Genomic DNA, 13,028 nt, shown 5'->3' with positions numbered 1-13,028 from the left:
GCAGGCAGCGCACCCCTGCCCCGGCCCTCCCGCCGCGCCTCCGCGCTTCCTCCTTCCCCCGACCCTGCAACGTTTTCCAGCCAAAGCTGGGCCTGAAAACTCCGGCTCTGGCCCACGCAAGAAACCTGTTGGAGCAGCGCCTGGGCTACTTACGCTCGGCGCGGCACGGGGGGGAACAGCTCTACAGCTTCCTGCTTTCACACCAGTGCTGTAACGATGGATTGACAACAGCAGTTAATTATCCCGGCATTTCTTTGGAAATGGTACACTGTCTGAGAGTTTTACACAAATATCCTCTATTTTCCTGACACTACTGTAATGTTTCTTTGCCTTCACCTTTGTAGCATCTCACGATGCACACATAGTTCCATTTATGCTAATTTTTTAAGCTAAAGAGTATAATTTCTGCACTGACTGCTAGCACAAACCAGTCATATTAGCATAAAGAATATCATCAAAAATCGAGTGATAAAAGAGAGCATTTTTTTCCAGTTTTGACTCCAGCATACCTCAGAAACCATTAAAAACCTGAAACTACCTCTTTCCCAGTACAGCAGCTTGTAAGAAACATGATCCAGCTGGCTCTGCTGCCTCTTTACAGAATTACTGTGAATTTTCTGCTTATTCTCAGATGCAAGAAGCTTAAAGTGATTAGAGCCACTCCCGTGAATTATTTAGCTATTCAGTGGCAAGCTAAAGGCTTTACTGTAACTTTTTAATCAAACAGACTAGCTTTAAAATATTGATCACAACAGATGTTATACCTTGCTGAACACTGAACTGGGATTTAGAAAACCCACCCACTGATTTTTTTGCCAGCGATTATGTGACTGCGTTGATGGTGGGTATGGGCAGAGTGTTGCCACTTCAGGGAGACTGCAGCAAGGATGTTTCTAGAAAAAACAGAAAACAGTATTACATGTGCAATGCTGAAGGCATGAGAGTGGAGGAGACCTGGCATCTCACCAGGTCAGGCAGAAGATGGTAAAATATTCCAAAAAGATAAGAAATAAAAGGAACTTCAGTTTCTTTGTGTAGATTTCTGTAGCAGAGGACAGATGTCTCATTTTCTTGGCAGTGGTCACGAGTGACATACTGTCACTTTGGATATCACACATGTAACAAATCCTGCAGTGGGTAAGAGGCAAAAAGGCCAGGAGAGGAAAAAGAGCAGCACTAAAAATAAGAGGCCATGAGATCTAGGAAGCAGGAATTTAAAGATGCCAGGTGTTAATTCTTGCCTCTGCCAATGACTCACTGTGTAACCACGGGTACGTCATTGAATCGATGCATGGCTCATTCTTGATCTAGAACAGGAAGAGCATTTGAGAGGAGATTGTGTTACTCAGTGAATTAGTCAACATAAACCACAGGTCTGGGTGGCTCTTGCGCAATGAATGAGGGGCAGTAACAGAGGATAATTTCCGAGCGTTTCTATTTCCAGCACTGATGCTCCCAATACTACAATACTCCAAAATCCCCCTGCCAGCCTTATTGGGATAGGAGGAACATATCTGCATCACTTGACACACAGAGAACTGAGTGAATGAAAATTAGTTTGAGAAAGCAATGTGTCTGCATAAAGACTGCAATTTTGACAGACTCCATGCTAACAGGAAAATCTGATCTGCGTCCAGACATGTTATTAGGCTTTACATTCAATCCATCCTGACCCAAAGCTCTTTGGAAAAGAACTTTGTTGCTTATCTCATTCCTGGTCTGAAAGCAAAGGTTCTCCCCTGTTCTGGGTTCAACATAGCCCTGGATTTTTGCTTGCTGACAGGCTTTAAATATAGTCATGTTAATGAAGCCAAGGAAAACAGGACTCAAGCCATGCGGGACCACACCAGCGCAGCAAGTGATTTCTTGCAAGACATTTGCAGAGTCTGAAAGCTGGACTGTTGGCCATACAAGGAATATTAGAGACAACCAAAGCGTGCTTTTCAGAAAGGAAATGTGGCTAGTTCATGTTACAAAGAAAGAGGTTCGGTAGCAGAGCAGCTTGCAGGGCTGTCCTTGGCAGCAGGGATTGCAAATGCCTTCCAGCCTGCAGGGAACATCAAGAGGCAGCTCACCAGGGCAGGTGGAAAAGCAGCTTTATCTGCTTCCTCAAACACAGCTGCTTTTCCTGCCGGCCTTGCAGGATTCCTTCCCTCTCGCTCATTTTCCCTGTCTTAATTAAGTTTCACTGCACTGGAGCTGCCACTGACCCAGTTCCCAGAGGCCCCCTGCCCCCTTCATTAACGCTGAGGAGCAGGAGGACACTGGCGAGTGGGACATCTCTTCCAAGACACAAAGGGAAGCTCGTTCTCACTCGCACTCGGGATGATGCCGGGGATCGTTAATCAGTCTTCCCTGCCTGCACCGCAGGCAGATCCACCCATCTGTGGAATGGAGAGCACTGTCCAATGCCAGCCCCTTCTTAAAAACAGGCTTTTGCCATGATTTTCAGGAAAAAAAAAAGTTGATGATGTTTATGTAGCCTGATGCTATTCCTGAATGTTCGCCCTTTGGCACTAATCGTCCATCACCTGATGATTTATGCATGTATTGCAAACGATCTAGGGCAGCAGCATTTTTTGTCCTGCGTTTGTACAGACCCTTGCACATTATGTCTCCAGTGCAGGACTTGGGTTCCTTCATGTTCCAGCCAAAAGGAAACTCAGACCTATCAGTGTGCAGGACAAAAAAGCCTGGTCCTGGTTAAAGTGTCTGATTTTACTCTCCACTATGACAGCCAAGTCTGTAAAAGCATAGAAGGAAAGTAGCCAACGAAGTGATCTGATTTCTTGGAGCTGATTTCTCCAGATAGGCAAAGGACACATGAGAACTGGCTGCCAGCTCATTCAAACCCTTCTCAGAGGCTATCACAAGGGATGCTCTGCTTGCCGTTTTGCCAGCAATGAGCACCACCAGTTCACACGAGCTTTACAGAGCATGACGCAGATCAACAGAAACGGCAACAACATTTGCCCAAAACAAGGCAGAGGTCAGTATCTCCACCAGCACTTTTGCTGCTGTGAATTGGTACCAACTTGAAAATCAGTTGCAGCAGAAGAGTCTGACCCATGGTCTGTTGATGGCTGGCCTACAGCGTTTCCTATCTCATGCCCAGAGCTGAGAAGCATGCAAGGGCTCACTCTTCCAGGCTTTGCTGGTGAGGGATGTAGCACATGTGATCCTACACAGGCAATGTCCTGCTGAGTATACAGGAGCACAAGAGAAGATGCAATCACATATAGCAGCTTTGTTCTCAGCTCCTAAGTATCAGTGAGGAAGCAGGAAAACCCTCAGAAACTTTATTTTCAAAGAAATACCAGGATAAATAATCAAACTTCCTGCAACTAACAAATCTGGGAGAAGCTGCAAAACTCCAAACTTGGGAAACCCAGAAAGAGACTGAGACCTTTTGGGAGAGAAGCTGATGATCAGGGGCTTGGCTCTACCACTCTAAACACAGGGAGCATTTGTACAAATCAAAACTGGGTGTCAGCTCTCATCACCCTGTCCAACCCTTGGAAGCCAAGTTGCCAACTTGCAGTTATATAAAAACCTTCCAACCCTTTTCTTCCTATCCCATCACCCTGTTCCTGGGGATGTCCCCCTTCATAAACTGATGCTTCAGCATCCTCTGAACCAGGCTGTTTCATCTTCAACAGTATTTCAATTCAGATGCAAGCCCTGTATTTCTTTTCACTCATCTCAGGCACAAACTCGGGCCTCTGGCTGAGCAGCAGCATTTGCTCTCATGCCCTGCCTGCCTGAACCGGGGAGAAAGTGCACAAAGGAGCAGAGGACCAACGTGAATCCAGAGAGACTGCACAGCCCCATGCTATTCGTAGCTATTCATAACTAACTCTCCCTTTCAAACGCATGTGCCTCACTGGTCAGGCAGAATAGGGGCAAGCTGGCCTCGCACCAAGGCCAAAGGGACTGCTGAGGTTGTGTGTTCATGCCACTTCTCTGGTTCTGTAGTTTGCTGAGTGTTTTCCCATCCCAGATCCTCCCCTCTGGTGGCAGATAGGAAAAAAGCCTCCAGCTGCAGAGAGGCAGGGAACCTGTGCAAGAAGGATTTGCGCTCTCTGTGGATACATCCCACTGCAGCTGCTCCTTTGAGAAGGTTTTATTGTTTTGTTTCATTCAATTGTTTTTAACTCCTTACCCACGCCCCACCAGTAGGAAAATGAAAGCATCTCAGCCCTTTGCCCTATCCCTGGCCCTGAGGATGCTCCTGTCATAGCCCTGCCCCGGCTCTCAACTAACAAACTTAGCGCACACAGCTCTAAGACAGGTCAGTGATGTCCTTTGCACAAGCCAGTTAGTGTCTTCTCATTCTTCAGTCTTCAAGTCTTCTCATTCCTTTCTCAGGGTTACTGTAACCAGAGCAGAGAGCAGAATTTGGGATTTGAGCTGATTGCTGCTAATACAAGTCCTGTTTTGACAGAGCTGAGCATTTATTCATCCATAAGAGCAGCTGCATGGGGTCAGAATGGCGATCTGTCTCCCCCAGTATTTGTCTCCAACAGCTGCCAATATCAGATGCCCAGGAAGGAGTATAAGGTAGGTTGAATATATAGGGATATTTCCCCAGAATGCTCTCACATCTTCTGGTTATTTCACCTGAGGGATTTCCTGATAGGTAGTGCCTATGACTCAGTCAATTTATCTTTTATAAGTTTTATCCCTTTCATTTGAACCCACGTAAACTTTTAGCACCCACAAACTCTCCTGGCAGTGCGGCACGCTACACGGGGCATGAAGTACCTCTTTCTGATTGTTTTCAGCCTGCCATCAGCTAATGTAATTTGAGTCCCTAGTTCTTGTATTGGAAGAGACAGTGAACAATCAATCCCCATTTACCTTCTCTACATCACTCGGGATTTTACAGATCTCCATTGATTTCTCCCTTAATCACCTCTCTTGCAGGCTGAAGAATCATCCTGCTAGAAGGGGCTGCCTGGCCAGCGGTCTCAGCAGGGAAGAGGCGCTGCAGGTCCCTCCTAACCCGACATCTCTGCCGCGGTGATCTCCCTGCAGTAGCTGTTTGCAACACACAGTTCCTCACCCACAGTCACCTCCAGTCTGTCTCTGGGTCAGCTGTCACCCTTGACAGCAATAGAAATCACTCCTGCAGAAGTGGTCTTGCTGCCCCACGCAAACCACTCACAGTGTAAATTCCTGCACTTAAGACTGACATAAAAACAAATTCACACAGGCAGATAACAAGGGCTTAGTGCTGAGAAAAAGAAAAAAAGAATCTCATGTGTGAAAATATCTAAATGCAGGAATTAAGAGGGTTTTTTTTTCTTTTGACAAACTCAGAAAAATCATTGTAAAAAACAGAGGAGCTGGCCAATTTACTTTCACACCTGCTTCTGCTTTCTTAAAATGTCTATCCACCTGCTTATCTCAGGCACTCTGTACAGAGAGCTGTAATTAAAAAAGTGTTGGGGGGTCAGGAAAGGGAGAACGACTAAGCACTGAGTATTAAAAAAGGCTTATTTGAGAAAAGATTCAGGTGGATTTTTCTTTTATCAAGACCAGTAAGCAAAGAATACAGCTGCAGGGAACCTAACTCTGAACTTTGATTCTTTCCTTTGCATTGTACTTGGAGATCTCAGAATAGAAGTGAAAAGACTTTTGAATAGCATTCCTTCCCCCTTGTACACATCTGCTAGTTTTTAGCATGCAGAAAGATGGAACAAGAGTTGATACCAAGCAAGATTCAGAGATTTTCATGTCATATTTGCCATGTGAAGACATCAGACTATGGGTCCATGTGATTTGAGATTTTGTGTCTTACTGTAGCAGAGAAGAACTTGAAAACAAACAGTCCTGAACTCCACCTGCGAACAAAGCCCACTCCAACAGTTCTATAGTCTGGCAAAGGGAATATGATCCATTAGGACTGAGGGGAGTTTTGGTCAGCATACCTGAACTGGACTATTGACCCAAGGACCAAAAAGGCATTTCATCCAGAGAAAAAAATCCCTTCTTGTTGGACCTGGACTTTTCTATGCACATTCAGGAGGCCAGTAACTGTTGCACACCCCTTCAAAAGTGTCAGTGCCTTTTTCACTCCAGCAAACTTGTACTCACCCTGCTGCAAAGAGAAGAATCACATCAGCTTCCCAGAGAACGGAGTGCAGAGAGGGCACTAGAAGAGGGCAACAGTCTTCTCCAGAACCGACTACACAACCAGCTAGGTCCAAAGTATCTGCTACTTCTCAACTCCCAAATTTCATCCTCCAGATGCAGACTCTCAGGGTACTGCAGAAAGAAACCACGCCAGGGCAGAGGAGAGTGATTGCCGCAACTTTATCAGAACAGCAAACACCTTCTTGAATTTAAACTCCAAGGAGCCCTTCATGCAGGCCTCACCTTCTCAACCCAGCAAAGCTGGTCCTCCAGCTTAGACACCAACACACGGGAAGTACGAGCTGCTTGTTCTGCCTTCTCCTCTCTCATATATAAGGCTGCATTATAAGACTATGCGAAGAAGTCAGGTTAGAAGTGGAGAAGTGCCTCTTCTCATTCAGGTGTGGCCTTAGACATAGAGAACAGGGCTTTAGCTTTCTCCTCCTTTCCTCTGCCAACAGCTCTGCAACCTCATCACATATAGCCTTCCCATAGAGAGCAGGGCTATGACTCACCCCAGCGCATGACGGAAACAAACTCATTGTCGTTAAAAAGCTATTATCTTTAATGAAAGCTGGGGAAGGTTCAAAGTGGCCAGGAGTCTTATTTAAAAAATAGGAAAGATAAATACTTTAATTAAAAGCTTTTAGTGGATTTCACTCTGGGTCTTTTGCTTCCCAGAAGAAAAAGAAAGGAAATCATCCAACTTTTCTAAACACTAGACTTTGTGTTTGGATTGTTTTCTACTTTTTTTTTTTCCTCCTAAGAGAAGATAAACGAACAGTTTGTGAGAGGGCTATGAGAAGCAACCCTATGAATAAGCCAAGCCATATTCCTTCCCCTAAACAGAAAAGTCCAGAACAGATTTGCATTCAAGTCAAAGTTGGAATTTTCCCCTAGCCTGTGATGGCAGTGGGTGGCACCTGACTCCACAAAGCATTAATGAAAATCTTTTAAATCCTGGATAACCCTATGGAAAGGCAGAGTATCTAGAAGAGGGAATAGGATGCCTAAAATCCACTAACTATTCCACAAGCTGCATGACCCTCTCCCACGTTAAATCAAAAGCAGTGCCTCACATTTCAGATTCCTCCCAAACTAGCTCCACTCCCATGTTTTCACCAACTGCCTCCACAGACAACTGCTTCCTCCTTCAGCCCTTGCACCTTTGCATCCTCCTCCAGAAATGCTCCTCTTCCAGCCTACGCCACACTGGGAGGTCCTGCAGGAGCGGCAGGCAGGAGCAGCATCGCTTCCTCGATTGACTCAGGCTGCAGCTCAGCATCTCTCTCACTGTTACAGTCTTTGGCATTTTGATTTCTTCCATCCTTAAACGCTATCAACAACAAGGGACAGGTATAATGCAGCCAAGGACTTCTCCCAGAAAGTCTTCCTTCAACCCAAGAACCTGTGGCTGAACTAGAAGATGAAATTTTTCTTCTGTCTTCTTTAGCACAGACCATTTTGTTCTCTTCCTACCAGGAATCTGCAGGGGTGCAAGAGATGTTACAGCTCTAGGGAAGAAACAAGTGCACATAGAGACCCCGAAACCTATTCAAATCCCACAAGGTCAGGCCTCCCAGCCAACACTGGATCATCCTGCCCTACAAGTTAATCACATTAGCTAATGTATTCTCTGCATAAAGATGTGGGACTCCAGGCCACCCTTTTGCATTTTCTTTAGTCCCAAGGAAATGGTTGCAACTTGGCATACGCTAGAACCCAGGCCCCTTTGGTTATTTTTCACAAGTGGCTATTCATAAGATTAAGATGAAAAAGCTAACATCTCCCTTCTTTTTTGACCGATAAAGCTAAGAGAAACATTTTGTACAGGTTTTTGTACAATGATTTTCCTAAAAGAGACAGTGAAAAATGGATATTCTCCTTCCATGCAGCATAGGACCTGCTTGGGATTTATAGTGGTACCCGGCTGCATCTCAGGATAAATGAACCCAGCACAGCTAAAGAAAAGCCCATCTATTTATTTACTGAATTGTCAGCTGAGCTGACTTATCTGGAGGCAGTTAGTGCAAGCAAGCAGGAGCCATGTGTGAACTGAGCATCAGGCTCCAGGGTGATACAGCACCACTTGTCCCCCAGGGTCCCGTGCAGTATGGGCACAGCTGGGAATCATCTTCAATACAGTTATTCACCTGGGCCATGAATTTGGCTCTGCTAAACCTCTCCCCAGATGTTAGGAAGAAAAGCAAAACAAATGTAAAGCAAATTCTAGCATGATATAGACACTGCTTAAAACACTGAAGCGTGTCTTTAAATTTTAGAGCATGCTTAAATATTACACTCTAAATATTACGCTACATACAGACATAATTGTCCTTATGAACCAGGCTCTGTAATGAGCTATAGAAACTGTAGAAGAAAGCAAATATATTTTCTATAACAAAACCTTGTTTTTAAGTTGTCAGTGATTGCACATCCCAAGAAACTTTGGCTTTAAATAAATCCCTCCAGTAAACTGAAGATGCAAAGCCTTAATATTTGACTGAGCCAAGCAAAATTTGAAAGACAATTGGTCTGGTATCTCCGTAAGTTTCAGAAATTTAAAATGCCAAGTTCAAAAACAGGTTGAGCATTGTCATTATCAGCTAAGCCTTTAACAGACATCCATAGCCACATCAATAAAAAAGGAACTCATTCTGATTATAAGGTCAGGATCAAACTTATCTGAACACTGTCTGGAAGTCAGCACTCCAGGTGTTGCCTGGTTATTGCTATATCATATATCACATGGTCATGCTGGCTTTGCTTTATATACATCACATTGTCAAAAAGCCAGAGAGGTCAGAGAACAGAACCCAGTGTTGTCTCTGCTGTGCAGAGCGGCTGGAGGAGTCCCCAAGGGGAAAGACTCTTGCTCTGATTCATGCCTGTCCACCTGCCAAAGATAATCTGTGCACTTTGCATGGCTGCAGTGAGTCAGACACATCTGGTGCAACCTGCCATCCAAGCGGCATAGAAATTATCATTTCAGTGTTGTGAGTAAAGCGTGACCTTGCTAGGTTCCGTCTGCCAAATAAGTCTCATTCAGGCTGGCAGTTCCCTGCCTCACTGGCTCTTTTCACTTGAGCAAGCATTTGCAGGACTAGACCCAAAACAAATGAGTCCTGATTTCCTAGCCCTCTTCTCGCCTTGGAGCCACACTGCCTCTTAAAATTGAGACTGACACAAAAGCTAGGCCAGACTGACCCCCAACTCAAGCCATCATTGACAACAGCCTTCCTGGAGCTGCTGGCGGAGCCAGCACCAGGACAGTGATATACCATGCACTAACATTCATCGTACTTGATACTGGAAAGAGGAGGTAGTTTACCCATTTCCCCAGAAACCAGAGGCTTTATCTACAAGAATTATATTTCCACAAGAGGTTCAAGGACACCCATGTGCACAAATTTAATGTCTGCAGATGATGCTTAGACAGTTCACAGAACATTAAGAAGCAGCACAGAAATATCATGTGAAACAGAGTCAAAAAGAAAGCACTGACCCAAACTCACTGAAGTCAACAGGCATCTCTCAGCGCTGGGGGTCCTTTTTGTGATGGGTATTTCTGAGGACAACTGCAGAACAACATGCAGTAATAGTGCAGATGCAACTGGAACCTGTAACACCAGCTCTGGTATTTAACCTTTTTCTTCAATTGGCATAGTTTACATGGCAGAAATGGTCACATTTGTTTTCTAAAATGAGAGCAAAAGCCATCATGGGAACAGAAAGGCATTGATCAGTCAAGTATTCACGTTCTTCAGGCAAAACCAAGTCACAGGGTTTTCTGCACCTTGCAGTTTAGTAAATGCTGAAAGAGAGATTTTACTTTGTTTTACTTGCAACAAGGTGCACTGATTTTTTTTTCCTCTTCTCTAAAAATTAAACTTTTTTGCTATTTCAACACATTTCAGCTATATCCAGGTTTGAATTACAGGACTCTAGGTGAAAACCTAATTTACCTTCTTACTAAAGAACATTATTCTTTTCAATACCCAGGTTCCTACTCAGATCCACGAAAAATGATGCCATAAATTATAAGATGAAGAAAAATGTTGTAAACAACAAGATAAAAAAATTATGTGCAGAAAATAGTTTTTCCTCCTCATTATTACAGTGTTTTATACAAACAGGCTGTAAAACTCCATCAAGGCATCTCCAATGCAATTTAGGTTTTATTACTAAAAAATTTATTATATTTTCCTACAGTAACCGTAGGAAGGAACATATTAAAGACCTCCCAGGGACTTGTGGAAAGATACAGGGTGAATAAAAGGTTGATCTAAAACAATTCTGCAGATGAAGCATGTTTCCAGACAGCATATTCAGAAGAATGGGGTGTGGGAGCATTTTATTTCTGAACAGTAAGGACAACTGCATGAAAAAAGGAGTTTTGTGTTATTCTTATACCTGAAGGTGTATTCTTTTGTTGATGGAAATCACAGTTGGTCACCATGGAAGTTACAGCAGCGACACAAGCAGAGGATGCTAAGTTTTGGGGAGAAGGGGTTAACAGCACCTTCTCTTTCTGGTCTCTCTGAAAAACTTTTGCCCTGGAATCACCAAATCCATCTCCCCGTGTCCTCTGGTAAGATCTGCCCTTTAGTCTACTGTCTGCAGGATGTGGACCGTAAGTCCCTACTTATATTCTACAGTGTGGAAATCACTGGTGATTTTTGATGTTACCATCCTATCACAATTAATCAGAAGAAATGCATCTTGCATTTCTGGAGTGAGAAAATTAAACAAAACAATCACCACAGGGTTTTTGCAATGCCAAGAGTCTTAAAGAAAACAGTCAAGAGGAGAGATCTAAATGGCAAAAGAAGTCACTAGACTTTAAATAATAATATTTTAAAAGAACTAAGGACTTTTAAAAATGTTTTTAACAAGTCCGAGAAATTGGTGTTGTAAGCCTAAATCACCTTAATAGCATCACTGAATACTTCCTTTTGTAGCTTTGCCAATAATGGAAATAATGCTTAATAGTATTACACGTTTTCAAAGGAAAGGGAGCCAGAGAATCAGTTCACAGGCACCACAAATCCACAGTGCAAGGAAACTTCCATGTATGAAATTCAGATTTAAAAAAGTATAATGCTGTTGGTAATCATGTTTTGAACCTACAGGAATATCCACTGCTTTGGAGAGGGAGATGGATAAGAAATGATCTAGGCTTTTCCAATGTCTGGCTCCATGCAATCAGCTTGTAGCTACCGGTCTTTGTTCACACGCCATCCCATGGCTGCAGGGGCTGGACAGGGTGATTTTAAAGACTGTGGCCAAGACACTCAGGAATCCAGATTTATGTCAAGAAACCTGACAGTTGCTGCCAGCCTTCACGAAGTGAGCTGGTGATTTCAACCCAGTTCATAACAGCTGCACAGATCTTTCTATCTCCACATGCCCTTGTGACAGCGATCTCCCAATCAAGCTTGAGTCTTCTTGGATGTCAGTGTTAAAGATGCACTCGCTCTTCCACTCCAATCAGTGAATCCAGAATACATTTTTGGAGCTGAGTTGTGTCCTTTTATGTTTCCCCATCTGTATCTCAGATTTCCATCAATACAGAAGGAACAGCTTCAACAAGTGGGGCAGTCATAAACACTCATAGTTAACAATGGCCTCAACCATTTCCTGGTCAACCTCAAAATCACCCTTACCCATGCCCTTTCCTGGTAGGTCTTTCAGTTGATATGTGCTAAATGTATAACTCATTTTTCATGCAAGAATACATGAGCAATCAAATATCTAATCTACTTGAGCATTACCAATTTCCATGTGCATATTTGCGCATTGAGTAACTTGTTTGTCAATGCAGCAGTGATTTGACTGATGATCCATGTTAGATGCAAAATAAATGACATTTTTCGGTAGGGAATATTTGACCTATGTGGTCAGTCTGTTAGACAGGAGTTGTCTGAACCTCAGTCTTCCCTCTTGCCTTGTATATCAGTTATGTGACTCATATCCTGATTAACTATTCCCTGTTCCAAAGCACTTACCATCTTGAACACCATGAATTGAAATGAACTGAAAGCATGAGCTGTTACAGTTCAGACTAAAAGTTGTAACTTATTTGTACCCTCAGTGAACTAGGTGCAGAAGAGGCCACCAGAGTAACGCTCCCAGGGGCTACATTTACACAGCACAGCATGTTATCAACAGTCAGCATGAAACCAGGTTCCTCCCTACAACCATTGTCTTGACTTATGTACAAAAAGCTCAGCTGCAGGGAAATTGTGTAGCTGCTGCTTACTTAACCAGCAACTTCAAGGCAAAAACAAAACAAGTTCACCCCATAGGATCTTTCCACCTCCACATGCTCAGTGCGCTGATAATAATAGGTCTCTGAGCAAGATGACATGAAGACTATAAGGCTGTTGCTAAGGGGCCAGATTCACTATTGTAATGAGGAAAATTTTCCTTAGCTCTCCTCTAATTTGGAGGTTTACATAGCTGCTGACCTTCCTGGATAGATCCCCTCTTACACATTTAAGCTCTTGCTCTCTATTATACCAGCATAAATCTGGATCTTGCTAGACTGACATTAGCATAAAAACACAGGAGCTGACCCAAGTGACGTTTCTTACCAGGACTACACCACTGTACGCAATCTTTTTCAAAAATGGTATAAAGGGTCCCAAACCAATTTTTGCTTCTACAACAAAAGGTGCACTGCAAACTGATCTGCTTTAGACAACAAGCCCCATGTCAAAACAGGCTTTGAGAGCAACTGGGGCATGTTACAGCCACATGAGCTTAGATCCAAAGCACCATGCACATACATACAGACCTCACATGATGCTGGAACTATTTATGCTCTTCTAAATCCTGAGGTCTTTGCTTTCAGCACAAGGGAACTGAAGATGAAGAAACCCTATGAA

Source organism: Apteryx rowi, unplaced genomic scaffold, assembly GCF_003343035.1.
Source record: "Apteryx rowi isolate R43461 unplaced genomic scaffold, aptRow1 scaffold_0, whole genome shotgun sequence".
In the NCBI taxonomy this organism is placed as follows: Eukaryota; Metazoa; Chordata; class Aves; order Apterygiformes; family Apterygidae; genus Apteryx; species Apteryx rowi.
The sequence above is the reverse complement of the archived record's forward strand: the minus strand, read 5'-3'. Positions refer to the sequence as shown.